We start from the raw sequence: 14,332 nt of genomic DNA, 5'->3' as shown, positions 1-14,332 counted from the left end.
ACTCTTGGTACTCTCAAACAAAGCCATAATGTAGGTCACACAAAAGTAACGCACATTATCAAAGTTACAACTTAAAAGACAAACTTCGCTTGCCTAGGCCGAAGTATGTCTACACCCTTTGATGTAGTTGTGATTACATCTGAACTGTAAGTTGAGGAGAGGGTTTGTTCTATGTTCTTGTTTATTCTTTTCATTGGAAAAGCAAAGAGAAAGATTTTCATGAGTATAAATAATTTGGGAAAGCTCACTCACACTTTTTCTTTTTTTTCTCATTTACACTTGAAAAAACCATCTGCTCTACAGACCTTCACCACTTTCATGATCTGATCTGTAAGACAGATAAAGAGGATATTCACCACCCCCCTCCTGAAATGTACATGTATAATAATGCTATTAGAACTGCAGGCTAAAATGTGCGGAAGAAGAGAAACATTAAAGTGAGTAGTGGGTGTTCTATCTTTTCACTTATGAAACATCTTTTGGGATATAATTTACAAGGACATTTCCTGGTTTAACAAAACTAAAGACAGTTTAAAACACTATACTGTACATCTCTTTTCCTCCATATTTAAGTTGGGTGTTCTGTTGAATAAGTGCTCATTTTATTTTATTTTAATACTTGTATATGGCAAAGAAACTACATGAACCACAAACTCTCAATAAGGTACTGTACCAATATATTTTTAATTGATTGAACAGTTTTGGAAATGTAATTGTAGTTAAAAAACATTTATATTTTGTATTCTTGGTAATTCATGTTGTATTATTGTTAAAGGTATTAGCATTTTCAAAAATGTTAGGGACTATCTTTGAATTCCCTGCCTACTATAAAAATGTTTAATCCTGAAAATAAATGCAAGGGAAATTTGGACATCAAATAATTTAAAAACAATTGTATTCAGTAATCTACTTCTCTATTCTCAGTTATTTTACTGAAAGTAACATAGTAGTCTATTTTCCGTTAAAGAAGTCATTTCAAAATATCCTTTACACCTTTGAAAGTGCACACTGTGATAGTAAAATATTTCCAAAATATACAAATTTAGAAGGTAAAGAAATGAGTAGGTAACTTTTTTCTATTAGTGGTTCTGATGAATATGTTTATTTCTACGTATTTCTAACATCTTTATATCTGAAGCTCTCTGACCTTAGGGGTTATAAATAATCTGGATTAAAAGGAAAGCAATCTCAAGTAACATTATTTCATTAATTCTAAATTATTTCACTTCTGAGAATCGAAGGACAGTTCTACTTGTAATCTCAGCAAAGGAAAAATATGTTTTGGGTTAAAAAACTATGTTGTGCAGTTAAAGTACTGATGTTATTACATAATTATCCATAATATTTATATTATTACCGGAGGAGCTGCATTATTAAAAACATAAGGTTACAAATGAGGGGACATCATTTGGCCCTACTCGTTTCTTTAGCTACATGTAGATTATGGATCTGAAAATTTAATCTGACAGGTTTTATAAGGATTTCAGGGAATCTGCTTCACCCAATATAAGAACACAAAAAAAGATTACAAATAAGAGGAGGCCTTTGGTCCCATCTGGACAGGTTGATAGTTTATAGTTTATTGATCCAAGGATCTGATCCAGCCATTTCTTGAAGGAAGCATTGATTTCAACCACCTGGCAGGATAGCTTGTTTCATACTACATACAAGGAAAAAGGAATCTTCAATGGCACTTTTTATTTCTTAATTATGTCCAGAATTTCATTATTCATGTGCTATCTCAAGGTTCAGCATATAACTCCCATCCTCTGGAAATTGCACTGGGTCCCAGGAGTGAAATCGAAGGTGCCCTTGATTATGTGTAAAGCACTCACTGGTAAAGCTCAAGGTTATGTCGGACTTATTGCATGTGTTTAGTCCAAAACTGAATCAGTGATTTGCTCTGCTGCTCCTATTCTGCTGAAGACTAGGCTCTACACAGTGGTAAACAGAAATCTTGTGTGCAGCCACATACTTGTGTAACTCACTGTCCAAATCTACAGTTTGAAATGTACAGATGCAGCCATCTAGAATGTGTCTGTGCATGTGCTGCTTTAGGCACCGTGGTGGACGTGTGGCTTCCCAGTTGTCAAATGCAGTACTGCACAAATGCCACTGCACACGGGTTTGCTCTCAGTCGAGGTCAGGTGTGAGTGTTCAAAACTTTAAAAATAAAAACATATATTTTAACCATGTAAAACTACTAATGGGTGGAGCGGTGGCTCTGCGGCTAAGGCTCTGCGCCTGTGGCTAGAAAGTTGCTGGTTCAAATCCCGCAGCTGGCAGAGGAATCCTACTCTGGTGGGCTCCTGACCAAGGCCCTTAACCCCAACTGCTCCAGGGGCGCTGTACAATGGCAGACCCTGTGCTCTGACCCCAGGCTCTCTCCCTGTCTGTGTCTCATGGAGAGCAAGCTGGGGTATGCAAAAAGATAATTCCTAATGCAAGAAATTGTAAAGGGTTAATAAAGTGATGTTATTATTAATAAATACCACTTAAAAATCCTAAACATCATCATGTTTGTTGGTTAGGATTTTTTTAGATTATATGATTTTGATTGATGTCGAATCTTGATTAATTCTTACTTGATAGCACATGCTACAAATACCAGAATCCTCGGACAGCAGGGAATATTTCTAAAAAAGACAATTATCCATTAGAATAACCAGTTTCCAGGTTGAATTACATAATTAAGACACCTCTAAAAATTTAACGGCAAACAACTTTTGCCAACTGCTGGCAGCGTTTTGAGTGGGGGCAGGAACATGAAAGCCAATGCTCTGTTCTTGAACTGCCGGGTAATTCTACAAGTGCAGTACATTTTGTTATATGTGAAGTTTAAAAATCAATAGAAGCAATATGGATATACAACACTTTGCAAGTCCCTTGACCCATTTTTAATTTAAGTTTGTTTTTAACTAAAGAGGTACAATTTCAATGCAGAAAATGTTTATGAAGAAGGTGGAATGCTTTATACCTTTTTTTATTTTCAACTACCACTACCAGCTATGTATTACAATAATATTCATAAATTAAAATATTCGTTATTGCTTTATAGTACATTCTTTCTTTTGTAAAATTGAGATATTATTACATTACATATTATTTATGTTTTACATCATTTTATTACATGTACTGCACTGTATTGTTTAATTGAATGTTATTTTCATTAATTACTAATTAATTTAAAGTTTTAATTTGGTACTTTAGCTTTCTAAGTTTAGCTATGATTATGTACCCTTATACCGTACATACAGTACAGTACATATGCACTTTGCTATTCAATTGACAGCTACCATTAATGGCCAGCTCTACCCTGTATTAGTGGATTAAATTCAGGTGTAACTGTTTTGTTATTATTAAAATTGTCTGAAAAAACAGTCAGCATTACAGTTTAATATTTAGGATTTTCATGTCTTTGATATTATGAAAAGCTTTGACATGTAAAATGGTATTTATTCTGAGATTCCAGAAATGTTACTAATACAATTATTAAAAGGTAGTCTTAAGGAAAACATGGATTTTTAATACCTTTTGTATTTTAATACTTTTACAAAATTTTACATATGGTTTAAATAATTATCATAATGGCTATTATGTTTAGAAGGAACCTCACTAAAGAAATATTACTTCTTGCACTATTAATTACACTGTTTCTACGGTGGATGAGTTCAGTACAGAAACTGCAAGGCAGGCACTGGAACAGACCTGAACACAGGCAACAGACTGGAAGCTCTTGCTACACAATTAATATTTCTTTTGAATCACCAAGACAGAAACAGAGGATTTATGAAAGGAAATGACACAGGCAGGCTGTGAGCCCTGACAGCCTGACATGCCGGAGAGTAAAATATTTTGCCTAGAAGTTATAAAAGTAAATGCAGAGTGACTGAGTGACACCTAATAAAAACAAATTCTGCTGACTGTGACGGCGACAGAGAAAATGAAATATTTAGTTAAGCAGTTTGTAAGGGGATAAAAAAAGTGTGAGCAGCCTGACGAGACTGTGAAATTAAAATATGTGATGCTTACTGTCAGTGAGGCTGTCAACAGGAAAGCAGAAAGCAAAGTAGATAACTGAGCAAGCTTGTGACAAACCAAGAAACGAGCTGTTGTTAACTCACTTGCGCTAACTTGGCTTGTCAAAAACAAATCTTCCCTTTGGAAAGCAGAGAATCAAAGACTGTCCACAGCCAGTGTCAGTGCTGTCCTCAGATACTGCAGGTACCTAGAGTTACACCTATGATGAATTATGAAACAGTGCACTGACAAAACTATTGCTATATTTCTGTGACAGTGACGTGTGCTTGGATTTACATCTGGTTTTGAATGAAGAAGCTACTGTACATAGTAACAAGAATGTATGTAACTGGCTAGACTCTTCTTTCATTTTCAATAAAGAAACTGACTGGAAGATTGTGGGTTCGGATCCCAGATGGGGACAGTGCTGCTATAAGCAAGGTACTTTACCCACCATGCTCCAGCAATCCCAGCAGTATAAATGGGTAATGAAATGTGTGTAAAAAAATGAAGTGGTTATGTTAGACAACTTTATAAAAAATCACTGCCAAATAAATTACAAGATTTTACATAACAGGTGACACTCTCAATAAACATCCTATTACAATAAACATGAATCACAAGCTTCTCAGATCAGCAAGAATTTATTTATCTGATCTGTATGAAAATCTGCTTGACAGTATTGCTCCTAATCCCCTATTAATGTTTTAGATAAAGACATCTGTGATTCATACATGGTTTGGAATCATAATTATATATCTAAAGAAATATACTGTATTTACATACATTTTGTGGCCAGTTCTTCATTATTTCACTTAATGAGTTATTGACTTCATTATCACTTTTTCATTTTAAATCTGTCTGAACTATCAATGATAATGATAATAATGACAAATATACTTTGCATTAAAATCAAACATTATCATCCCACACTTTAAAATTCATAAAACTATTTTATTAAAATATACTTTTCACCAGGAAATATACTGTATGTCCTGTATGAACTCTGTGACCCAGCATGTGTAAGGGATCAATGGCAGAGAGACCATAAAGTGCAGAGCCATCAGACTGAATAAAAACCAAAGCATCAAGCAGTAGCTGACAGTCAGAAGAAAGCCCTTTGTAACCAGGCTACACACAAAACCCTGCTTTGGCACAGGCCTGCTGAGCAGGCACATAAAACTATTAGAAGTGTCATCCTTAAGATGGAACAAGAAACTGCAGCTCAGACTTGTTCTCATGTGCCAGTGATCATAAAGAGTTAGTCAAACCCAGAGCGGGAGGTCCTCTTTCTCAGTGTTTGCCTCCCTGCTGAAACCCAGCATGGGGACCGGACTATCTAAAAACAAGCTCTAAGAGCTACCTACTGAAATTGCACTTACTGAATTCAGAATTATCAGACTTTCATAAGTGAGGGATATTTCATTTTGATTTGGAAAGATATAAGAGGGCTTGAAGTCTAAGAGTTCTATGAGAGAACTCCAATTAACAGTACCATCCTACCAATTTCAAAGCATTAACCATACCTTTACTGTCCTAGGATATTCACACAGTACCTACAGAACCTTACTGAAAATCTGGACTGGATCTTAGTCCTGGGAGCCCCGTATAATGCTTTCTTGAGTATTAGCCATCTGTTGACAATCCAATTGCTTAGGATCCAAAAATATGAAACTGCGGTATGCAATTAGCATTTGCTGATGTAATGCTGCCGCAAAGGGCTATGAGGGTGCTGCTTCTTCCAAAGCTCCGTCACAGGGGGAGGGAATGTTATGCTGCCCAAAGCAGAAACACCAAGGAGCGGTGCTTCTGTCTATGAAGCTTGTGTTTCTAAAAGACATCAGCTGTAGAAAGTCAGTATTTTGACATCTCTTTTATGGTCTGCCTGCTCCCCTAGAGAGAGAAATAGAGGGCTGGCAGTAAGTCAGTGCAGAGCAGAGAAGAAGAATGTTGTGAGATCATGTTGTTAATAGTTAACCCGACACATTTGGGGAACAGCATTAAACTGACCAGAAGGAAGCAGAGATAGTGATTTGGAAATATGGTGCGGGAGTGTGTTGTTGATGTGTAGTTTTTCTCTTCTTCTCTTGTTGTTTTTAATAGGGCAACTCTTGCCGGGCATGTTGTAGGTTAACTGGCAGCTGCTAGTAATGCAGCCTAGTAAAATAAGTGATTGAAGAGCCAGCAGTATACAGACAGGAAATCAAAGAGCAGACTGGTTGGGCACAAGGGACAACAGCAGCTGCTACTAGTGTATTAAAGAAAGGCCAACTGGGAGGATCTGCTAGTGTGATCAGTGGTTTGTAATGGGTGTGTGAGATGCAGCCTGGTAGGTCAAGATGGCTGTATGCCAACACAAAGTCGAAGGGCAGCCTGGCAGAGCACAAGGTGAGCCAGCAGCTGCTAGTGTGCTTTACAATTGGTATACCACAAGCTCAGAGATCCTCAGTTAGGTTATCACTCAAGTAGAGTGAGGAAGTACCTGTTAATACACATAGGCTTCCCTGATATAACACTGGTCACCTTGAGTCTTTCAGTTTTCCCCAGGGAGGGGACATGTAACATGTACAGTATTTTCTTAGAGGAGAGTACTAAAAAATTATTATAATATAATATATATATATATTAGATCATGCTCAAGTGAGAGTGACAATTGGAGAGAGCAGACTTTAGTGAAATTAGATCCATCTGATAAACTATTTGTTTGTATTTTATTGTTTTTATAATAAATGTGTTTTCCCAATTAAGAAGAAATACATTGTTTATTCAAAGCCAATATTTTATGAGATTTAATTTTAACACTTCTATTAATTAAGATTATAGACAGTCAGTAGTCATTCAAGGTATTCAAGGTAAAGCACAATACATCCACATTGTATACATGTTGATTTACACTGATTTTCTATATCACCCATTAATTTAGACCATAAAAAGAAAAACAGAACATAGCTACCTGATTAAAAATCCCTCCTGACCACTTTCCTTGTCTTAGTTTCTCACTATGAGGTATAATTGGTACAAACTGAAAAGCATGCATGCTGTTTTTCCTCAGGAAAGGTAAATTATCCAGGATAATTTGAATTGTAGTATTACTCAACATGGCAGATTAAGTCAATAGGGAATTACTTTCCACGTGTCTGGGCTGATACCCTTTTCACACAATTGTAATAATACTGAAAATCAAAATTGTAAAACAGGAATGTAGTGAATAACAGCCACATGTTTTCAACGCATGCTAATTGTGCCACATTATAAAGAGTTGGAAATATATTTAATACAGCAGAATGCTCTGATTTTTAAAAATAATATTATGAGACGATAGATGGCAAATTAATACTTTGTCAATTTATTCACATTTTTGATGTGTTGTTTTTTCCATGTTGCAATTGTTGTTTCTGATTGTGCTGTGTCATTGTACAATTACCCAAAGCACATATCAACAAATTCTGAGTTGGTAATACTGCATTTTCTAATGAGATTTCACTGAGCTACTTAAAATTTCCAAATGTCAAGAAACGGTGCTGCAATTTTAGGTTTTCATTTCCAGTGAGAGAGAACAGTTTTGAAAAAAATACATTCTTGGCATGAAACAACCACAAGTTAACTAACAACGGTTGCAACACATTTTCTTTTATGGAAATAATACACATCTACAGTATATAATGTACAGTGTAGCCCCAATGAGTCAGTGCTCACAGAATGCAGAGCATTCAAATTAAAACAATCAGTTAAATTCTTACTGATGTAGACAAAAAAATAAACCAAAGCTAAGAAGTGACTTTTTCTACTACATTGTTAGTGAAGTTCCTCTTTAATAAATCTTTCAATCATTTAGTGTTTTATATATGTAATAACACTACTGAGCAACATTTCTCCAAATGTTTGAAGTTCACTCTGTGACAGAATGCTAGACATTTGTGGCTCCATGGTCCCCAAAACAGAATAGCAGCTAAATAGCAGGTCAAATTTCAGGTTTATAACACTGAAGAAACTGTATGCAAAACAATGGTTGGAAGCAGAAATGTTGCTTTTTCATGTCTATATCAATATCAAAGGTAGGAAAATCTCAATTCCACAGCAAGCCAGCTGTGTAGGAGGGTGGCTGCCAAATTCCAAGCAGCGGTTTCCTTGCCTGCCAACTCCTCATCCTGGCCTGACAGATTAATGGGCACCAGATAAATCACATCTTACTTTTCTCTTGAAACAAAATAAATCCAAAGTGACCCTTTGGTTCCCTGCCATCCCTCGTTCCTCCTTGTCACTTCATGTATACAGTATAAGTTACCACTGCACTGTGTCCTATCTGATGTGTAGTTATTATACGATATACAGTATGCCCTGTATACACTGTATGCATATATTATTTCGATGTATACTGTATGTGGTTACAGATAGCTATATTGTATGGTTGCACAGATATCTTACCTGTACAGGTAAGTACAGGAACAACATCTCTGATGGCCCCAACTCACTCAAACTGCTTGGAAAGTATAGCAAGTCAGTCAGGAGACTGTCTGGTATGAGTTACTATAATAGGTCATTACATTAACAATTAAATTTAGTGTACATCCATAAGGCATAAGGCAGTTAAGACATTCCAGTATTAAAACAAAATGAAAAACCCGTTTTAGATTAAAAGTTCCATTATTAAATATTATATTCTACCTGCTTCTTACTGGCAGTGTTTAAGGATGGGGTTTACAGAGTTCAGAAACAGAAGAGCAAACAATTCTTGCTGCTCATTTAGGAAGCCTAAATTGTTTAATTTAGTTAGTGTAATGACTAATTAATCTGTATACAGAAGTATGGAGTAAATTGTCTGGGCTTTACCGTTTTTGTTTAATTAAGGTTAAATAATTAGTAGCTGAATATAAGATTACACAATATTCTTTTTTAACATGAAAAGACTAATGTTCTTTGGCAATTACATGGCCAGATATTACCTCAAAATTAAATCGAGACTGTATTTTTTATTATACAGTGTGCTTTGCCACCTTTTTGGTCTTCCAGGATGTTTTTTTAAATATACTGTTACTTCTTTTAGTTTTGCAGGGCTGCTGGCACATTAAATCAAAGCCTTATCCCACCTGCTGATCACAAATTCCAACACCAGGATTAGATGGCAGGTTTCCGTTGGGATGAAGAATTAAACCTCTAGCAAACTGAAAGCTAGATTCAAGTACAAGGTTAGCAATTGGTGATTGGACAATATGGCACTTTTTTGTATTTAATCCAAGCCCTAATATAATCTATAACTCCAAATACTCCAATGTTCACTACCTCTGTAATATACCAATTGTATGACTTAGATGTCAAGTGCAGGGATATACTGTATATAGCACTTATTTAAGTTATTTTATTTGAGATGCCAGATTTAAACTTCAGACATATAGCTTTTTATTTTTCCATTATACAAATACATTTATTTCTATTTAAATTTAAAATATCAATATCTTAAAAAACTGTACGGGGAGAAACACCACAATTTCCGTTAAAGTGTTTTTCATTCTTTGCTATAATGCAAAGCTCGTGTATACTATAAATACTAATTTCACTGCATGTATAACGGTTTAACTGGCAGATGTTTCTGCCCTCATTACTTCACATTTTTCATTTGCAAAACACAGCAGGGGAAATGTGTAGACTATTCACATTTTACTATATAATTAAACCACTGATATATTTTTGACAGAAGTAGAAAAGGATTTTAATACTTGATTTCCAGTTGTTAGATCATTGCTTTTTGTAAAGTCAAAACCCCAAAAAGAGGAAAGAGCTCAAAGTGACTGTAGCAAAGCATCAAAATGTCTTGAATGATTAGACAGAGTGTTAAGAGCTCAATAGGTTGCAGACTTTATGCAGATTTTGCCTCAAAAGGGATAAGGAATAGTCAACCAATGCTGAGTTTTATACAGATTTACATAAAATGATTATTAAAGTGATTATGTTCACTTAAAATCACTTGTTTGAACATAATGTTTTTGTTGAGTATGTGCATGAGTGTGTGCATGCATATGAGTGTGTGCATGCATGGAACTATCCAAAATACCATACATATTACTGTATATTGTATGTATTATCTGTATTAGTCTACTGATTACAAATAGAAATTACCTCAATGTAAAACAAAAATAGCAGTTTAGACCTTGCTGTCCCAGTACTTTGAGAGGGAACTGTATACAGCATATCACTGTGACAATAAGAGCTAAACTATCTGTGTTAGGAATAAAGAATGTCTACCATTATTTTATTGTACTTTTTAACATAATGTAAAGTTTTTTCTTCCCCAATTGCAGAGGCTAGCATTCAATTGTTCAATCAATAGACACTGACAGAGTTGATTTGTAAGAGAAGTTATTTTTATATGACTTGTATTAATCAAGGATGGTGTGCAATCTTTTCCTTCCACAGGGACATGGTCATCTGAAGGAAGCGCAAACTGATTTGGTTCATATTGTTATGGAAAACGTGTCACAACAATCAACGTCCTCTCAGCAAAGAAGCAGAAAACATTTTCCCTTTCTCTCTCTTAGGACTTCAAAAATAAATTGAGCTGTGTCCGCATCCACATCAAAAGAGTATCAGACACCTCTGGAGCATGTGGCTCTCCGGCATTGACACATAGTATCAAGTTTGTATAGCAGATGTTCCATGAAAAACCTGCCAAGTCTTAGATGTAATACGGTTTATACATCAAATAAAACACTGATTAGGAGGATTCTTCTGTTTATTATGCAAAAGAACACCTTTCATATTAAACCATCATCATATTTCAGGACAACACAAGATAAACTGTATTAAATTATATTAAAAATCATTTTGTGGACCTTCTAGGCAGAATGACCATAAATTCAAAGAACAGCACTTACTTATTAGATTGAAAGCTTGGAAAAAACAGCATTCTCCTCTCACAGTGCAAAATACTTTTTCCAAGATATTGTAACTGTGCTTGTGAGTGCTAGTAATCTTTTGGTTATCACAACTTGATAAGATCAGAAAAATGACTGCAGACTTTTCAATCACAATTCCACCGAATTGTTTAGGGGAGAAAGTTGTCTTCCTCATGATAGACATACTTTGCCAAGGATGATGCAGCAAGAACAGAGAATATCTTCACTAACCTAAAGGTTACTAATTATCAGGACTCTTGCAAGTTATATACTCTCAAGAGTGGAGGGGTAATGATTTTCAACTGCGGGGTCAGAAGTGCTGACAAACCAAAAACTCAAACTCCCACTGCTGAATTTGTTTTCTTGGCAAGATTACAGTTCAGTTATCAGGCTATTAAATATGTTGCTACAGTACCTTGCACTCAGCCAATTACATCCTAATGCATAAAACTGCCTGAGGCTTCCATGGTTAACCACACATAGAAGTAATTAAATCTTGCCTGCCTGTGTTACAGGGATGCATCCAGCCTGCAGCACACCAAACAGGTATTGTAATTATCCCCCGACACAGTGCTTTCCTCGATATGATAATTACCTTGCCAGAAATAAACTCAATTTAAATTTTTAAGGATACGTGTGTTTGTGTGTGTGTGCTGTATTACCATGGAAAATTGTCTGTTAGTAAGCCATAAAGGCATAATTGAGCTGACTTCCCTGACTGTCATCATTAATAAACGCCTTATACTGTTATTTGATTACTGACCTGCAAGCTAGTGTTAGGTGAACTAACACAACATTCATGCCCAAAAAGCAAAAAAGAACTAGAGAAAGTATTTTTTCTAATACAGTTTTTCCTTTTCTCTTGCTAGAATAGCTGCTAATGCATTTGCTGCTTGGCTGGCTGCACAGATTGAGATCTGCAGCAGCACTTCCACATTTACAAACGCAAGTGAAAAACAATAACATATTTTCACACCTTCTTAAAATTTAGCTTCTTGGCTCTTTCTTATTCAAGGCTAATTTGTCTTTAAAAAAACCCCTTAAAATCCAACAAAAACATATCATGCCCAATACTTCAACAAAACTCAGAAATGCCATAACAAGACGTAATTTGGTATCTACATAACAATGTATGTAGTTTCCCAGAATAACAATCAAAAGAAACAATATTTAAGTACATAAATGTTTAAATACTGAAGATTACACTACAGGAACAGTGAAGAGTAAAAGGGAAGTAAAATAAAAAAATATTTTGGGCATGGGATAGAGAAAGTAAACACACAGAAGGTTCTCCATAAACATAGGAGAAGAAGGTGAGTAATTCTGGGTTCACACTCTTGTGCTCCTAAGCCCACAGTTCTCTGTTATTTTGAATGAGAGCAAAGAAAAACAAACTCTCATAAAAATTAGCCAAACTCTGAAACAGGTCAGCTTTCACAGTACTCCACATTCTTGTTTTCCCAATGTAAGTCAAAAGCATTTCCTACTGTACATAAGGTCATTATTATAAAGAAATATATTACCATCAGATCAGCCTTAACATTATCCCAATAAATGTCTCCAACTTTGATGTCCTCTTTAAGTAAAAATGATTATAACATGCATATGCTTAAATTCTATTAATATTTGAACTCTTAGAACATATTAAATTAATCATAAAGACAAATAAACATTTTTATTTGTATTTCCTGATATTTATAGATAAGTAAAAAGATCTATAACACTAAATAATAAAGGAGCAGATTATGAGCAGAAATTTCTCTTAGTTTCTATGTTTTAATTCCCTTCAAATACATATCAATAGCACTTAAATGTGCTATAGTCTATAAGGATGTGACCTTTAGGCAAAGGTATTCACATTTGCTATTAATAAAATATCACGTTAGTAAGTTAAATGCATTTTAACAATGCATGTAATATGTTGCATATAATAACATAAACCTTTTTGTTTCACATTCTTAATGCATTCCTTGAGTATGGCTTCACAATTACTAGTACTAACTCCATTCTTCTAAATTTCATCTTAAACTGATCTGGAAGTGCAGCTTAATAAGAATGATCATGTAGTTGGGACATTTACTTTACCTTTTGTATTTTTTCTGCTGGATAACACCTCCAGTGTTTACAGAGATAAGATAGCCTGTTGACACCTATTTACTCAGTGTGTGCTGCAGGAGTTTGGAAGCAGTGTGTACTGTACCTCCAGGCTGATCTGTAGGCTAGGTTATAATGGGTTCATTCAGCTGCTACAGCTCAGCTCCACACAAGCAGTGTTGACTGCAAAATACAGTAGTGGTCCCTTTAGCCCTTACATTTTAATTACTAGAAGGCACCAAGACAAACACACTATTGAAAAAAATGCTGAACTCTCATCTACATTACAGAGTAGATAAATAAACATTGCAAACGTGCTTCACCCAAAAACACTGGACTACAGAGATCACTGTAGACAAGCAGTTTAAGATTCTGTCGTTGGTTAGGGTATCTATAATACCCTGACTTTGAATGTTAAGTACAGCATTTTAAAGACATGAAATGTAAATGTGTAAATGATATAAAATCGGCCTGAATTTGCTCAATGTCCTACACTTGCCATATCTTAAATGTACCCTCAGTCTATCTGCCATAAAACTACAAGAGTGGAATCAACAACATATTATTAATGACCCTCTAGTTCAGAGAACTGATTACTATTCACTTGGAACAATCTTGTATCCTATTATGTGTGCATTCCTTTTAGTGAGTAACTTGTGAATAAGAATTTTAAACTTTAAGAAATTAATAAAAGGTGTTCCAAATCAGCTACACTCTTGATCAGCACCAGCAACAGATTCTCATACATTTGATGTACTAAGGTTTTGACAAAATGAAGTCTGCGCTGTTGTCCTGCAGAAGACTACGGACCTGTTAGACTGCAGTTCTTAGAGCTTAGGGACTGTCTGACTCAGTAACTATTTTCCCTGTGGTGTGTGGGGAGATGTGAACACTGAACATACCATACAGAGCCCCGACTGACTGCCCTTCAATGAGCCTGCCTGCTGTCTGCCATTGAGCAGTGGCCAGCACTATGCTCCCAGCTATTACAGTTTCAGATTCCCTTAATGGGAAAAGGGTTGCTGGCCATGGATCCCAGAGCTTATTAATGGTCATGTTACATGAATTACACAATTTTTATTACAAAAGTCATAAAAATAATTTAGAAAGCATCCTCATACAACCATTCAATTCCAGTCCAAGGGTCTGTGAAATGGAGAGACTTAGGCAAGCATGAGAATCCAGTCAACACTAGTGCAAACTACAGGTTGACGTTTTATATGTCGTAAAATCCCCCCAAAATCATAAGCCTAATTCAAGAAATAAATAATGTCTAGTGCAGTATACTGTTGCGTTGTCTATTTTTAGTGTCCAGTTATGGATTATTT

General features: G+C 35.4%; 1 protein-coding gene across 1 annotated transcript in view; it reads right to left on the bottom strand.

The window, feature by feature from the left end:
* Positions 1–14,332, bottom strand: part of aff2 (ALF transcription elongation factor 2) — a 172,848-nt gene that overhangs the window by 33,425 nt on the left and 125,091 nt on the right. The gene's annotated exons all lie outside the window — the stretch shown is intronic.

Source organism: Atractosteus spatula, chromosome 9, assembly GCF_055471065.1.
Source record: "Atractosteus spatula isolate fAtrSpa1 chromosome 9, fAtrSpa1.hap1, whole genome shotgun sequence".
Classification (NCBI taxonomy): Eukaryota; Metazoa; Chordata; class Actinopteri; order Semionotiformes; family Lepisosteidae; genus Atractosteus; species Atractosteus spatula.
The sequence above is the reverse complement of the archived record's forward strand: the minus strand, read 5'-3'. Positions and strand labels throughout refer to the sequence as shown.